Source organism: Hemitrygon akajei, chromosome 17 (assembly GCF_048418815.1).
Source record: "Hemitrygon akajei chromosome 17, sHemAka1.3, whole genome shotgun sequence".
NCBI lineage: Eukaryota > Metazoa > Chordata > Chondrichthyes > Myliobatiformes > Dasyatidae > Hemitrygon > Hemitrygon akajei.
The window spans coordinates 59,081,746-59,097,486 of NC_133140.1; positions in this window are offsets into that span (position 1 = coordinate 59,081,746).

Below are 15,741 nucleotides of genomic sequence, written 5' to 3' on the forward strand. Positions count from 1 at the left end.
GACAGTGATGAAATGCTTTGAGAGGTTGGTCATGACCAGACTGAACTCCTGCCTCAGCAAGGACCTGGACCCACAGCAATTTGCCTATCGCCACAATAGGTCAATGGCAGACACAATCTCAATGGCTTTCCACACAGCCTTAGACTACTGGGACAATACAAACACCTGTGTCAGGATGCTGTTCATCAACTATAGCTTAGTATTTAACACTATCATTCCCACAATCCTGATTGAGAAGTTGCAGAACCTGGGCCTCTGTACCTCCCTCTGCAATTGGATCCTTGACTTCCTAACCAGAAGACCACAATCTGTGTGGATTGGTGATAATATCTCCTCCTCACTGACAATCAACACTGGTGCACCTCAGGGGTGTGTGCTTAGCCACTGCTGTGCTCTCAATATACACATGACTGTGTGTCTAGGCATAGCTCAAATACCATCTATAAATTTGCTGATGATACAAGCACTGTTGGTAGAATCTCAGATGGAGAAGAGCAGGCATACAGGAGTGAGATATACCAACTCGTGGAATGGTGTCGCAGCAACAACCTTGCACTCAACATCAGTAAGCCAAAAGTGCTGATTGTGGACTTCAGGAAGGGTAAGATGAACAAACACATACCAATCCTCATAGAGGGATCAGAAGTGGAGAGAGTGAGCAGCCTCAAGTTCCTGGGTGACAAAATCGCTAACCTGGTCCCAACATATTGATGCAGCTATAAAGAAGGCAAGACAACAACTATACTTCATTAGCAGTTTGAAGAGATTTGGTATATCAACAAAAACACTCAAAACTTCTGTAGATGTATCATGAGAGCATTCTGACAGGCTGCATCACTGTCTGGTATGGAGGGGTGGGGACTACTGCACAGGACCAAAACAAGTTGCCGAGGGTCGTAAATTTAGTCGGCTCCATCTTGGGTACTAGCCTACAAAGTACCCAGGACATCTTCAAGGAGCGGTGTCTCAGAAAGGCAGCGTCCATTATTAAGGACCTCCAGCACCCAGGGCATGCCCTTTTCTCACTGTTACCATCAGGTAGGAGGTACAGAAGCCTGAAGGCACACAACTCAGTGATTCAGGAACAGTTTCTTCCCCACTACCATCTGATTCCTAAATGGACATTGAACCCATGAACACAACCTCACTTTTTAAATATGTTATTTCTGTTTTTGCATGATTTTTAATCTATTCAATTTACTTACACTGTAATTGATTGATTTTTCTATTTTATGTATTGTATTGAACTGCTGCTGCTAAGTTATTAAATTTTGCAACATATGCTGGTGATAATAAACCTGATTCTGATTCTGGACTTTTAAAAACCAACAAAAGGCAACTAAAAAATATATTAAGATGGTAAAGATGGAATACAAAAGTAAGCTAGCCAATAATATTAAAGAAAATACTAGAAGTTTCTTTGGATACAAAAGTGTAAAAGAGAGGTAAGAGTGGATATCAGACCACTGGAAAACAATGCTGGAGAGGTAGTAATGGAGGACTCGTTGTGTCACCAGGCCGGAGGAGGAGCCCGTAAGACAGGCCCGACCCCGCCGCAGACCACGAAATGATCTCTGCTACCGGTGCGGTCAGGCAGGTCATTTGGCCCGGGGCTGCCCCAGTCCTCCAGCAGAATCCCTCCGTTGTCGCCCCTCCGGGTGGGCTGTTGACATGGACTGCGTGCAGGAGCGCATCATTTGCCGTGCGTTGGTAGACACGGGGTCCAACCATCGCTATCATCCGTCCCGGTGTTCTCCCCAGCACGGAGCAGCCATCCCCGCCTGGGTGGATCGCAACGGCGGTCCGGTTGGTGACGGTCACCGGCGATGTGAGGGAAGACGAGGCTGCGCATCGCAGTGGAGCACGCCGACATCATTGGCCTGGACCTGCTGAACCGCTGGGGGGCCCGCGTGGATGTGCCGGGGGCGACACTCTACCTCGATGCCGAAACCGTGGCTCTCGGGCAGGGCAGCTCCGTGAAGTGGACGCAGCGGGGGGCAGCATCCACCACCGGTTTCACAGTGGCCCGCCACCGCGCAGCACGGCCGAACCAGGGACAAGCGACGGTGACAGCGCTTCAGGTGAGAGCCGGGACCACCTCCACACTGTGGACCAGCAGCTGCGCAGCAGGCAGGTGAGCGATGCCCCCAGGTAAGGAGATGGTTGAGTGTGGGACGATGGCCGGAGGGGGCAGAGGTCTCCGCCCTAGGTCCAGAGACCAAAGCCCTATACCCGCAGTGGGGAGCGCTGGAGGTGCACGACGGGTTGCTGTTCCATCGGTTGCAGCTTTCTAACAGCGACGGACATCTCCTGCGGCTGGTGCCCCCCCCCCCCCCCCCCAGGGGCTCAGCACTATGGTGCTGCGGTCGGTACAAGGGCCATTTCGCAGTTGCAAAAGCATTGGGCAGGCTGCGCGAAGATTTATATTGAGCTGGGTACAGGCAGGACCTGGTGCTGTTCGTGCACTGCTGCGTCCCAGAAGGGGCCGGGCCACCAGTGCAGCAGTACATGGGTCTACCGCCCCTCCCGGAAGAAGGAACTGTCCCCCAGGCTGGGAGGGGCTGGATGAGGTGCTTGACTGCACCTCCAATGTGGTATATCGGTTGCAGTTGCCTGAGTAGCCGACGGCAGTTGTGCTTCACTGGGACCGGTTGGCATCATGTCGGTCCTGGCCACCACTAACCCAGCAAAGCTGAGGGAAGAAGTGTCACTCTGCCTCTTCCCTCACACAATAGGGCCTCTCCTGGAGGGGGCTCCAGGTCCCCCCAGTGCCCTAGGCGGCAGTGTCTACCCCCGCCAGGCCTCTTGGACGTGATTATGGATTCCGGGGTTGCCGAGGACGGCTAACCGCTTGGGTGGGGGCAGTGTGATGAACTAGGGGCTGGTGGGGGGGCTTGTTGACAGTCCACCGCTGCATTTCTAATGACCAGCACAGTTTGTTCTTGTGTTAAAATGCTTTTGTGGGATTATGGTGGGAAGTTCCAGTTCACTTATTGTTAAATTTTAGCTTGGGTTGTACAGTTACTTGCTTGTGGGTCACCCTAATTGTAACTAGGTTATAATGGTCACCTCCCCTGTCTCTATGTGACTGGTTGGGTTCACTCTCCCGCTCATGGTGCCCGGTCTGTTCTGTGCACATTACAATGAAACAGTTGTCGAGTTTAACGAGCTTCCTTTTCTGTCATTATGGACCAAATGCTTGCCACAATATATTGAATTGCTGTTTAAAGCGTTTCCAATTATCAGCTAGATTGTTGGTAAACTGCAAAGCAACAGGAGGATTTAGCTTATCGACTGAGGGGACTTTTAGGCTCTCGCCTCAATTTCTTGGTGAACATTGAGACAGTGTGAATCGTTTAAGGTGAACTGCCTGCATTGCACACTGGGAAATGAAGCATTTCATTACGTAACCACATAATAACACGCACCGCCTCGATATGGCCTGTAATTGACCTCTCTGATTCAGCACGGCACTTAAATCTCCATCCAAACATCAAGTTCAGGCACCAGGACCCACTGAGGGGCATGAGCACCATCTCCTCAATTCAGCCTATAATCGGTATGCTTTGGGGCCTGGACACCCCTGCTTTGATTTGGCCTTCGACAGAGCGCTTAAAGCAATGGAACCTCAGGTCTTATGACCGTCCCCTTCTTGCAATTCCTCCGTCTCCGCCGCATCTGCTCTCAGGATGAGGCTTTTCATTCCAGGACGAAGGAGATTCCTTCTTTAAACAAGGGGCTTCCCTTCCTCCACCATCAACTCTGCTCTCAAACGCATCTCTCCCATTTCACGCACATCTGCCCTCACCCCATCCTCTTGGCACCCCAGTCGGGATAGGGTTCCCCTTGTCCTCACCTACCACCCCACCAGCCTCCAACCTATTATTCTCTGTAACTTCCGCCACCTCCAACGGGACCCCACTACCAAGCACATCTTCCCCACCCCCTTCTGCTTTCTGCAGGGATCGCTCCCTGTGCGACTCCCTTGTCCATTCGTACCCCCCATCCTATAGATGCTGCCTGGCCTGCTGCTTTCCACCAGCATTTTGTTTGTGTTGCTTGCACCTCAGCTCTTCCTCACTGCCTCGCCTCGCATCAGTTCTGCCACATCAAATTGCCTTCAGTTCCACAGGGAAGTTACAGACTATTACTTCCGAAGATCGCTTGCCAGGAAAAGTAGCTTAACAAAGTATTTAGTTGTTTTCCTTGTTTTGTTAGCCACTAGCCAGCCAGAAGCTGCTGAGGTTCACCAGCACCATCTTAAATGATGGTTTAAGGACAGTTAGGACCCAAGTGCTGGAGTATCCGAGATTGGAATCGAGGCACAATACCAGACTGGGATGAGAACAGGGTTCTAAACTAGACTGTAGACGAGAATCCAAAGTTGAGGTGTCGATTGAGCAGCAAACCTCAGTTCAGGCACTCTTTAAATATTAAAATCTTGGTGCCAAAACATGGTGGCCAGTTAGCAGGGAAGGCCTGAATCTTTAAAGGGGCCAAGCCAGCTCTCCATACTCTGGAGAGTTAGAGCATCTATACCCCGGAGACTGGCTCGATCGAACAGGACCCCCTCCCCTGCGGCTCTGACCACTGTGGCCCAGGCCAGGGCTCTCCTGGTCTGGCGAGAGAAATCATGACGGCCACCTTTTTGCGCTCCCTGGGGGAACTAGGACGGCTGGAGTTCAAACACCAAAGAACATCGAGTGGGGAATCCGCGGCAGCAGCCCAGGTCTTCCAATGGTTGGCGCACGGAGACCTGGAGGTCACGAGTCTCCAGGCTCTGTCTAGAAATTTTCTCACTGTGGCAGGCCGCAGCTGACGAGAGGCCCCCATGTTAGGCTTAATTGTACTGTGACAAGAGACCAAGGCACGTATGGTTAGGGCTCGGTGCTGGATTATCCAAAATGAGAATCAAGACACAACATGAGACTGAAACAAAGACAGTATTGTAAATTAAATGCTAGATGTGTCACAACCATGGACTCTATGCGCCTCCTGCAGGCGGTCTGTGCAACAGATTCGGGAATTGCACTCATATTGATGTGTCACCTAGTTACTGTTTTGTAATGGCGGTACTTAACTCCCTTCTTTTCATTGTAGTGCTTGTTAAGACTTGAGCAAAGCACAGCAAAGTTATGCTGCCTGCTTGTATTCTGCCTTGCCTGAGAAAGTGGACTATCGAATCGATTGATGCTGGACACTAGCGATACTCCTTTCAGCCGCGGTGTTGCCATCTAGTTTTCCATTTGAGAGTTTAGTTAACAACCCTGTTTGGCCTAGCGTTTATTGTTTTCCTTTCGCTTAAAATCCTGTTTGCATTAAAGTCTGTGAACTACTGACCCACTTCAGTGTCTCTGCCTCTCGATACTTGGGCCATATTCGAACATAGTGACAGCAAGTCTCAGCCACACAAAGATGGAGCCAGCAGAGAGAGAACAACTGACCTTGGCCCTGAGATTCATTGGTCAGGTAGGGGACAAGCTTCAGGCAAATAAATCTGTTCTGGGTGAAGTTTACTGAAACAAGATTGCTGTTCGTGAAGAGCAGGATTGTCTGGATGACCTGATTAATGTGGCTGCTTGAGTTGATGACTGGATAACCGAGGGCATAGGCGGCCATAGCTATGTTTCACCCGTTTCAACTGAAACAGGCCTCGCCCCCCCAGGGGCCCCTGAATGACAGGCAAAAATTTAATGCACAGCTCCCAGACGCCAGAATATTCTCCTGGAGGTCAGCCGAACCACCAGTGGGCGCTTGCTGACTGGCATCTGAGAAAATACTGTAAACATTGCTCCTAGCTAAGAAGGCTACTTTTCAATGAGAGGAAAATGAAACGCTCCTATCCTAGTGGTGCTGAAAAATGGAAAATATTAGACAACAAAACAAAACGTCTGTGGTGAACTACATATACCTGTCTGGACATGCCCCCTGCTGACTGCTCCTGTGGCTCCTCCCACAGACCCCGGTATAAAGGCGATTGAGGCCTGAGCCCGGCCCTCATTCTCCAGGATGTAGTATGGCGGTCAACTACTGCTTGTTCTTTCTTCCAGTCAATAAAAGCCGATATCTCGACTTCACGTCTCAGAGAGAGTTATTGACTCTACCAGTTATTGAGGGTTGAGTGCATCAACGTCTAAAGTGTCTCCCAAAAGTTCCATCTTTCTTTGGTCCAGCATCTGTAAAAGGCCTGCCGACTGCAGTTGCTGCTGCACCATCAGCACAGCATGGGGCTGCAGTGCCAAGTGACAGTGTAAGCAGTACAGGAGATGTTGATAATCAGAGCAATGTAAATGAGAAGAACAATTCTACTCAAACCGATGGTGACAATGATGGCCAAACTTTGTTCGATGAACAAGCACCACAGCATGATGACAGTCCTACAACTGAGACAGGTGAGGGAGATGCCACCACCAGCACACCAGACAGAGAGCAAGCCCCACTAACATTCACAGAGACCGATCCGGCACGTTGGCCAACGCATTTTACCAGTGACCAACGGATCGACATTGTTAGGAGAGGTCTCGTTCAGTTAGACGTCATTAACTTTCCACAGAGCCAATCGTGCCGTCATTTTACCAAGGACAGATACCTTATGAAGATGAAAAATGGAGAAACCATTCGTAGATCATGGTCAGTGTACTCACAATCATCTGATTCAATCTTCTGTTTCTGCTGTACCCTATTTGGCAAGCGAAATCACAGTCTCAGTTGCGGAGGTTTCAGAGTGTGGGAGCGACTCACTCTCACACTCCAGGATGATGAGAAGTCAAATGCGCACCGTGCCAACTTGGAGAGCTGGCGCGAGCTGGAAACGCATTGCCAGCACGTACCAAGACATGCAAACGCTGGAAAAAAACACTGGGATGATGTCATGAAGAGGTTCATTGCCATAGTCTGTCACCTTGCAGAACGAAACCTTGCTTTCCGTGGCCACAATTCCACCCTACAGGAACCAAGTAATGGGAAGTTTCTAGGTCTGGTGGAGCTGCTTGCCGAGTTCGACCCAGTGACGAGCGAACATGTCAGACGAGCAGAGAAAAAAGAGATTGCTGACCACTACATGGGGAAACCCATACAAAATGAGTTAATCACACTTATTCGAGTCAAGACACTGGAAGCGATGACAGAGAGAGTAAAACAATCACGTTACTACTCGGTGATAATGGACTGCGCCACTGACGCTGCACACATAGAGCAGCTCTCTGTGACACTGCGCATTGTCACATGCCAAGTAAAGGTCGGAGCTACTGTTAGTGAGCATTTTGTCAGTTTCCTACCACTGCTTGACACAACAGGTGCAGGCCTAACCGACGTTTTCTTAACGCATATGGAGAAGTTAGGATTAGATATATCAAACTGCAGGGGGCAGGCATATGATAACGGGAGAAATATGCGGGAAAAAAATAGCGGGGTGCAGAAGAGGGTGCTAGATATTAACAAAAAAGCACTGTTCATGTCATGCGCCGGCCACAGCCTAAACCTAGTCATTGTCAATGCTGCAACATCAACAGTGGAGTCTGTGAGCTTTTTGGGGTGCTGCAATGTCTATACACACGATTCAGCTCATGGACACAGAGATGGGAGCTTTTCAAGGAGAACGTGCCACAGGTGACCCTCAAGGCCATATCCAACACGCGATGGGAGTGCCGCGTGGAAAGTGTGAAAGTCCTGCGCTGTCAGCTTCCCGATGTTGGCAATGCGCTCCTATCACTGATTGAACATGCCACACTGAAAGGTGACAGTGAAACCACACCTGCAGCCAGAGGCCTAGAACAGGAGATCATGTCATGGAAATTCCTGCTGACTGTTATCATCTGGTACAACGTTTTACATGAGGTGAATCGTGTCAGCAAGCTGCTCCAGAGCCCACCAGTGGGAATCGACGTGCTACAGCGCGAGGTGGAATATGTTCTGAAATTTCTCAAGGAATACAGAGAGAATGGCCTTTCATCCGCCCAAACAGATGCCAGAGACATAGCTGAAGAGGTAGGGATCCAACGGTCTTTCCTACTGCACGAATCAGGAAACCAAAACGCCAGTTCCAGTCCGAGTCCCAAAGTGCAGATCCTTCCCTGACAGTGGCACCCGAGGAACGGTACAAGAGAGAAGTTTTCCTTCCTCTGGTGGACTCTGCCATCACGGGCATTAGTGAGCGCTTCAAGCTGATGGAGTCATTTTACAGTCTGTTTGGCTTCATTTATGGAAGAGAGGAAATGAAAAAAGCCACCCGAAGTCACACACTGAAAGACAGCTGCGTAACCATGGAGAGGACACTTGGTGATGTGGATGCTGAGGTGTCGGCTGCTGTCAGTGCCGTGCCTGCAAAAGAAACCACAGGCCTGCAGGTTCTGAGCTACATTTACAGCAACAATCTGGTTGAACTGTATCCTAACCTCACCATTCATGCTGACAGTGCCTGTGACTGTAGCGAGTGGAGAGAGAAGTTTTTCGAGGCTAAAGCTCATCAAAATGCATCTGAGGACAACCATGCTCCAGGAGCATCTGTCAGCTCTTGCCCAGATATCAACTGAGCATGAAATAACAAGATCGCTGGACAAAGGTGAGCTCATTAAAGCATTCTCAGCACTCAAGCGCGAGACGCAGTTTGTTGTAAACTTCCAGTAGTTAACTTTCAGACACTGTTCATTGAATAAATAAAGTGTGAATTTTCATTAAATATGACATTGCTGTTGTTATTAATTTAGTTAGGGGGAAATTGTTTAAGCTGTTCTTATGTCGGCTGATACCTAACACATAGAGCCATTCAACGCAGACTAGTTGCTGGAAAGGACAAGGCTTCTCACTCCAAAGCAAAAAATGTCATTGTTTCAGTTTTTAATTAAGAGAATTGTTTGGATTATGTTGAGCTGTCTGTCCATTATGCTGAAAGTGCATATAATGCATCAACGTTTAAGTCCAAAATTATACCATTATTGATGCAAACCAACTTGAATATTCGCTTTTTGTCTTTTTTTTTGGGAAGCGGGGTAGGGCCCCACATTAACTCTTGAAACGGGCCCCCAGATGCTTAAGGCCGCCTATGAGCTCTGGGACACTACAGCCAGGAACAGAATCTTGCCTTTAAAGTTCTTTTGTTGCTTGACATTGCGCCAGCCCATCGTAAACATTTGAACAGCATTCATCCTAACATAACAGTGCGTTTCCTGCCGCCTACCACAACATCGCGGATTCAGCCACTCGACCAAGGTGTCATCCACATTCAAGGCATTTTTTTTTTGACAGCAAACTATCTCTCAGATGCTGCAAGCAACAGACGATTTTGAAAATCCCGGGAGTTTACCGATGGTGAGGGAATGGTGGAAGTCGGAACACTCGGCACAAATGGCGATGGACATGGACCCAAGTTTAGAACGGAGTCAAAATTTCAGTCGTTCCCTGCCGTCAACCCTTCTTCCCTACAAGCAAACTTATGCTGAAAAACAAAATGCTGCCAAGCAAACAGCCCTCACTACTTTCTTCAAACCGGTGTCATCTCCTGCTGCTGTTCTGTGAGTATTCCTTCACGCCTTGCTGTGCTCGATGTCTACCTTATCCATGTAAAGCTGCCCGACACCACAACAACCACTCATCTCCCGGAGCGAACACACCTGCCACTGTTGGTGAGTACTGTACACCCTACTATGTTAATTTTCTATGATTTATTACATTGAATATTACTTTAAATTGATGAAATATAATACAAATGTTGCCTTGAGGTACTGCTTTTGTGTCGTATTGGTATGAAAATATGAATAAATTACAGATAAAACATTTAGGAAGCCCTCTGGAATGCATCCCTATTTTCTCTATTTAAACAATTACTCACATAATGCGATTTCACATTATGCGTCGACTGCGAGGAATGTATCCCTCGCATATAACGAGGATAGGGTGTAAGCTAAAAATGTTTTGTTGATGATTTTCATTTGTACTCAGTGTCTGAAGCTTCTCGCTTAAGCGTCCAATGATAATCAGCCAGCATTGATGGATTCCAGTTGCCCTGATACTATTTCTCCATGACCACAGTGTCCAGGTGAAACCTTTCTCCATGCTCGCACTGACAATGCCAAGATTTGCAGGGAAGAAGTCTAACTGGGAATGCAGGATATGAATCTTTGGTCATATCTTGTACTTCATGGCTTTGTATGCTTGAAACATGTTGTCAACTGGCTGCATGTAGTTTGATACTCTGTAGTTGCCAAGAAAATTTTCAACAACATCCTTAAATGCCTTCCATGCGATTTTCTTTGAACCCACTAGAATTTCTTTGAATTGGCTGTCATTGATGACCTGTTTGATTTGTGGACCAATAAAATACCAGTGTTAGATTAGTAGGCAGCCGTCAATCCCAGGGGATCATGGGTTTGTGCCTCTGGTGGACTGTGCCCTCTCCAGGGTGCAAGCCTGGGCAGGAAGATTTGAAGAACCGGCTGTTGCCCGTGTAGTGGGTTCCCTCTCTCCACGTCACTGATGTAGTCCAAGGGAGGGGCAAGCGCTGATACAGCTTGGCACCAGTGTCGTCGCAGAGGTTGCCAGAGTGAAGTTGTAAACAACTTCAAACTGCCAGGGGCCCCGGCTCCGGATTTCTTCCTCAGGGTTTTACTCCTGAAGCTTCTCCCATGGGTGGGTATGGCCACAAGGCAGCAGAGGTTTAAAATGAGTTTTCCTTCTCCTAGGTGGGCTAACGAGCCCCACTTGGCCAAAGCAACTGGTTTTGAGGCGCCAGTGGTCTGCCTTTGCCCCTTCTCTTGTCAGTAGAAACAGTTCCGCACATGAAGGCCAGAGTTGGACTTGGTTGTTAAAGGTTGTTCGGGACGCATGCCATTTGGAGCACTTTATAGGTAGTGGGAGCTTATGTCCAGCTATGACAACCTTAAGAACCAGCATATTGGTACACACACATTTTCAGACTTTTCCCAATGAAGGCTCATTGACTTCAAAAAGCATTGACCCTGTTCCTTTCCACAGCTGCTGCCTAACCCACTGAACATTTCCAACTTTCGTTTCAGATTTCTGGCATCTAAAGTATTTGCTCAAATCACCTGTTTCCAAACACTTGTAAGTGGCACTTTATACCAGCACACAAGTGGCCACTAATCCGTTAATAAAACAGTCTCACATGACCACATTCACACATCAAAACTCTTTGACAGCTGGCTCTTTTAATATGCTTGTGTGAAATAGCTCAGTGAGGTTTCCTTGCAAGATGTTTGCTCACTATTGTTCTGCTCAATGAATCTGTAGAGACTCGGGGTATTTAAAGATATTGCCGTGGCAATTGGTACTTTCTACATCCTTGATAAAAGTGCAAAATTAATGCCGAACTGTACAATCAATGTGCTTAAATTCCACTCAGAATTGCACAATGGTCAGTCATAACCTCACTGAATGGTGAAAACAGGCTTGAAGGATGGAAACAATTGAGGCCCATCACAGTCTTGATATGACAAAAGGCATTTTCTACGTCATAATGAATATGTAAAAGATGGATGATGTGATCAGAAACATGAATCACTCATCAGCCCCAGTTCATGTCATGTCTATATATAATCTACACATCAACAGCCTCATATTTTATTCTCATTCTCCCTGATATACCTAAGGAATAATCTATGTGAATGATGGCTCCAAACATAAAGTAATTAAAATGTACTTTAATTTGAGAGTGCTAGAAGGATAAAATCATATTCATTTAACAAAATACACGATTTAATTCCTCAGACACTAGTTTGGTGTTAGCGAAATTTATAAAACCCATTTGGAGCGAGACACATGTGGAAGACAATAACTTGGCTGCCACAGTCATCTTTGGCAATGAATTCCATAGATTCACACGGCATTACTCCTTTTAGTAAACGGATAAGCATCCTACCTAAATATCCATTCTCTGAATGCAATTCATCATGAGCAAATTTATCAGTTTTGCTTGACTTATTATTTTCTCTGAGAAGACTTGGCAAGTATGGTCACGATATTGTGGCAAACTAGGATTAAATATGAACTCCTATAACTCCATGATATGAAGCGTCAAAAACCTCAGCTATTGCCTGTAAGGAGCAAAGCCCTTCTCATATCGGTGTGTAGCAGATTATCAGAAGCAGCTTTTAACTGAGCCTTGTCCAGTCGGGATTTTCACATTTCCTGTTTTATTGCATGATTCATCCTTATCCACAAAATGTTTTTAATGTATTTTTCCCTAATCTCACGATTTTTGGAGATGTGCCTGTGCTTGTGCAATCCTGGTTTCTCCCATACAGTATCTCCCTTACAGTGATTCTTCAGCTTCCCAGTTCCCAGGGATTACCCTCCCCATCTGTGGGTTTTGCGAAGCCCACCCCATGAAGATAGCTCTCACTTTTGTTCCCTCATGTAAAATGTAAGTTCTAATTCCCAAATAATTATGTGCATTTAGAACACGTTATTGAGTTACCCCCGATACAGCTCAACTTCAATAAAATTATTCCCAAAGTCAATGACATTAAGAGAAAATCAATCTTTTTCCTTTCAGGACAATCATCGGGCAACATTGATATGTTTCTGGGAAACCCCTGTTCCAACTATCGAAAGGTGAGTTATGGCATTCAAATATGCTAATATCTCATAAATCATTTATTATGGTCCCCATGACAATACAGTGAAAATTAGAGAAAAAGATGCAAGATATGTTGTTTTGTAATGCTTCGTAATAATCAAAAATCTAACGGGCAGGCCACCCATCTCAGTACTAATGCTGCTTTTAGCAAATCTGTTGTGTAAAGCGCCAGAGCATAGCTAAATATTGATCAACTTCAAACTACCGGCTGGCCACCAGCACAATCAGACCATCGGTAGAAATGAACTAATAAACAGAAATGCTACAGAATCTTAAACAGAATAACTAGTATTTCAAAGATAAATCTGTTTATCAGAATTACTCTTGGAACGATACATATTTTTCATTGGATAGTGACCAAAAATCCGGGAAATAATTTATATTGGCTTTATTACAGAAGATTAATTCTCATAATGTGACTTATTTAAATGGATTCTAATAGATGGTACTTATATTGAAACATCACAAGGTATATTCATATGATCAGGCATCATAACCCAGTGGAATAACGTTAGGCTGTCAAAAACATGCTCATTCCAGAGGCCTCAAAGAGGGAATTTGACTTCACTAGGAAAATGAGTGCTCGGTATTTGAAAATTGGATTTATGTGGTTAAAAATCAGCTGATGCATAATCAAGGCACTGAAACAAGGAAAACCAATTTGTATTCAGAAATTTGTATTTCATTCTGAATCAGCACCCCCAGGAAGAGGAGATACTGAAGAGAGATAGATTGGTGTTCAAGATGAGGTCAATTCAGGGACAGTTCAGATGATGGTAATCAAATTTATTGATCTACTCTTTTCATAACTCTGGTAATTCCTCTGCCACTCACTACTCTTTCTGGTGACTATTCTGACTGAATTTCCAGTTACGGTGTGAAATCCATGGCCCAAACATGAATGGTGGATGAACTGAATAAGTATTTTGCATAATTCTTCACTGTGGAGGACACTAGCAGTTTGTTGGAAATTCCAGGTGTCAGTGGTCATGAAGAGTGTGAAGTTACCATTACCAGGGAGAAGGTTCCTGGGAAACTGAAAGGTCTGAAGGTAACTGGAGAAGTCACCTGGACCAGATGGTGTACACCCCAGGGTTCTGAAAGAGATGGATGAAGAGATTGTGGAGGCATTAGCAATGATCTTTCAAGAATCACTAGGTTCTGGAATGGTTCTGGAAGACTGGAAAATTGCAAATGTCACTCGACTCTTCGAGGGGGAGAGAGGCAGAAGATAGTAAATTATAGGGCAATTAGTCTGACTTCAGTGGTTGGGAAGATGTTGGAATTGATTGTTAAGGATATGGTTTTGGGGTACTTAGAGGTATATGATAAAATAGGCCATAATCCTAAGAAATGCGGCAAATGTTCAGGGAATATTTGCGTGGGGATTCTGAGTAGGAATGTTCCAATGAGACATAGAAAGGATGGTAGGGTACAAGATCTGTGGTGTACAAAGGCTGTTGTAAATCTAGTCAAGAAGAAAAGAAGAATTTATGAAAGTTTAAAAAAAATGAGGTAATGTTAGAGATCTAGAAGATTATGAGACTAGCATGAGGGAGCTTAAGAATGAAATTAGGAGAGCCAGAAGGGTCCATGAGAAGGCCTTGGTGGACAGAATTAAGGAAAACTCCAAAGCATTCTACAAATATGTGAAGAGCAAGAGGATAAGACGTGAGAGATTAAGACTGATCAAGTGTGACAATGGAAAAGTATGTATGGAACTGGAGGAAATAGTGGAGGTAATTAATAAATACTTTGCTTCAGTGTTCACTATGGAAAAGTATCTTGGCGATTGTATGGATGACTTACAGTGGACTGAAAAGCTTGAGAATGTAGATATTTAGAAAGAGGTTGTACTGGAGCTTTTGGGAAGCATGAAGTTGGATAAGTCACCAGGACAGGACGGGATGTAGCCCAGGCTATTGTGGGAAGAGAGGGATGAGATTGCTGAGCCTCAGGCAGTGATCTTTGCATCATCAATGAGGAAGGGAGAGGTTCCGGAGGATTGGAGGGTTGTGGATGTTGTTCCCTTATTCAAGAAAGGGAGTAGGGACAGCCCAGGAAATTATAGGCCAGTGAGTCTTACTTCAGTGATTGGTACATTGATGGAGAAGATCCTGAGAGGCAGGATTTATGAACATTTGGAGAGGCATAATATGATTAGGAATAAACATCATGGCTTTGTCAATGGCAGATCGTGCCTTTCGAGCCTGATGGAATTTTTTGAGTGTGTGACTAAGCACATTAATGAAGGTAGAGGCACAGATGTAGTGTATATGGATTTTAGCAAGGCTTATTGAGAAAGTAAGGAGGCATGGGATCCAAGGGGACATTGCTTTGTGGATCCAGAACTGGCTTGCCCACAGAAGGCAAAGAGTGATTGTAGACAGGTCATATTCTGTATGGAGGCCAGTGACCAGTGGTGTGCCTCAGGGATCTGTTCTGGAACCCCTACTCCTTGTGATTTTTATGTTACCTGGATGGAAAAATGGAGGGATAGGTTAGTAAATTTGCTGATGACACAAATGTTGGGGGTGTTGTGGATAGTGTGGAGGGCTGCTGTCAGAGGTCAGTGAACACTGGTTACAGTTCCATGTTCTGTTCACGACACCTCTCCTGTATCTGGTGCATGACGACGATCATGTTGGATGTGTCCCTGTTCACTCTGAATCCGCACAGACTCTCTGTGAGGTTGCCTTCAGCAATGGTAGGGATGATTCTGTCCAAGAGGATTCTGTCGAGGATCTGCCCGGTGGTGGACAGCAGGTTAGCACCTCTGTAGTTTAGCAATCCAATTTCTCCCCTTTGTTCTTGCACAGGGAGACAATTACAGCATTGCATCAGTCACTTGGGACTGAACCTTTCTCCCAGCAGAGTGTGAGCAGAGTTATGAGTTCAGTTAGGAGAATGTCTCCAACCATTTTGTACACTTCTGCTGGGATCACATCAATGCCTTGGGCTTTAAGGCATTTCCGCTTGGAAAATGCAGCTTTGACCTCGTCCAGAGTTAGTAGGCCATCAAGCTTAGGCCTGACCTCATGCTGGGGATCATTTCAATGGATGCTTCTTGTACTTGACGATTATCCCCAAAAAGGCTCTTGTTGTGCTTTGATGTTCGCCTCATGATGGCTTCTGTGTCTGTCTGCAGG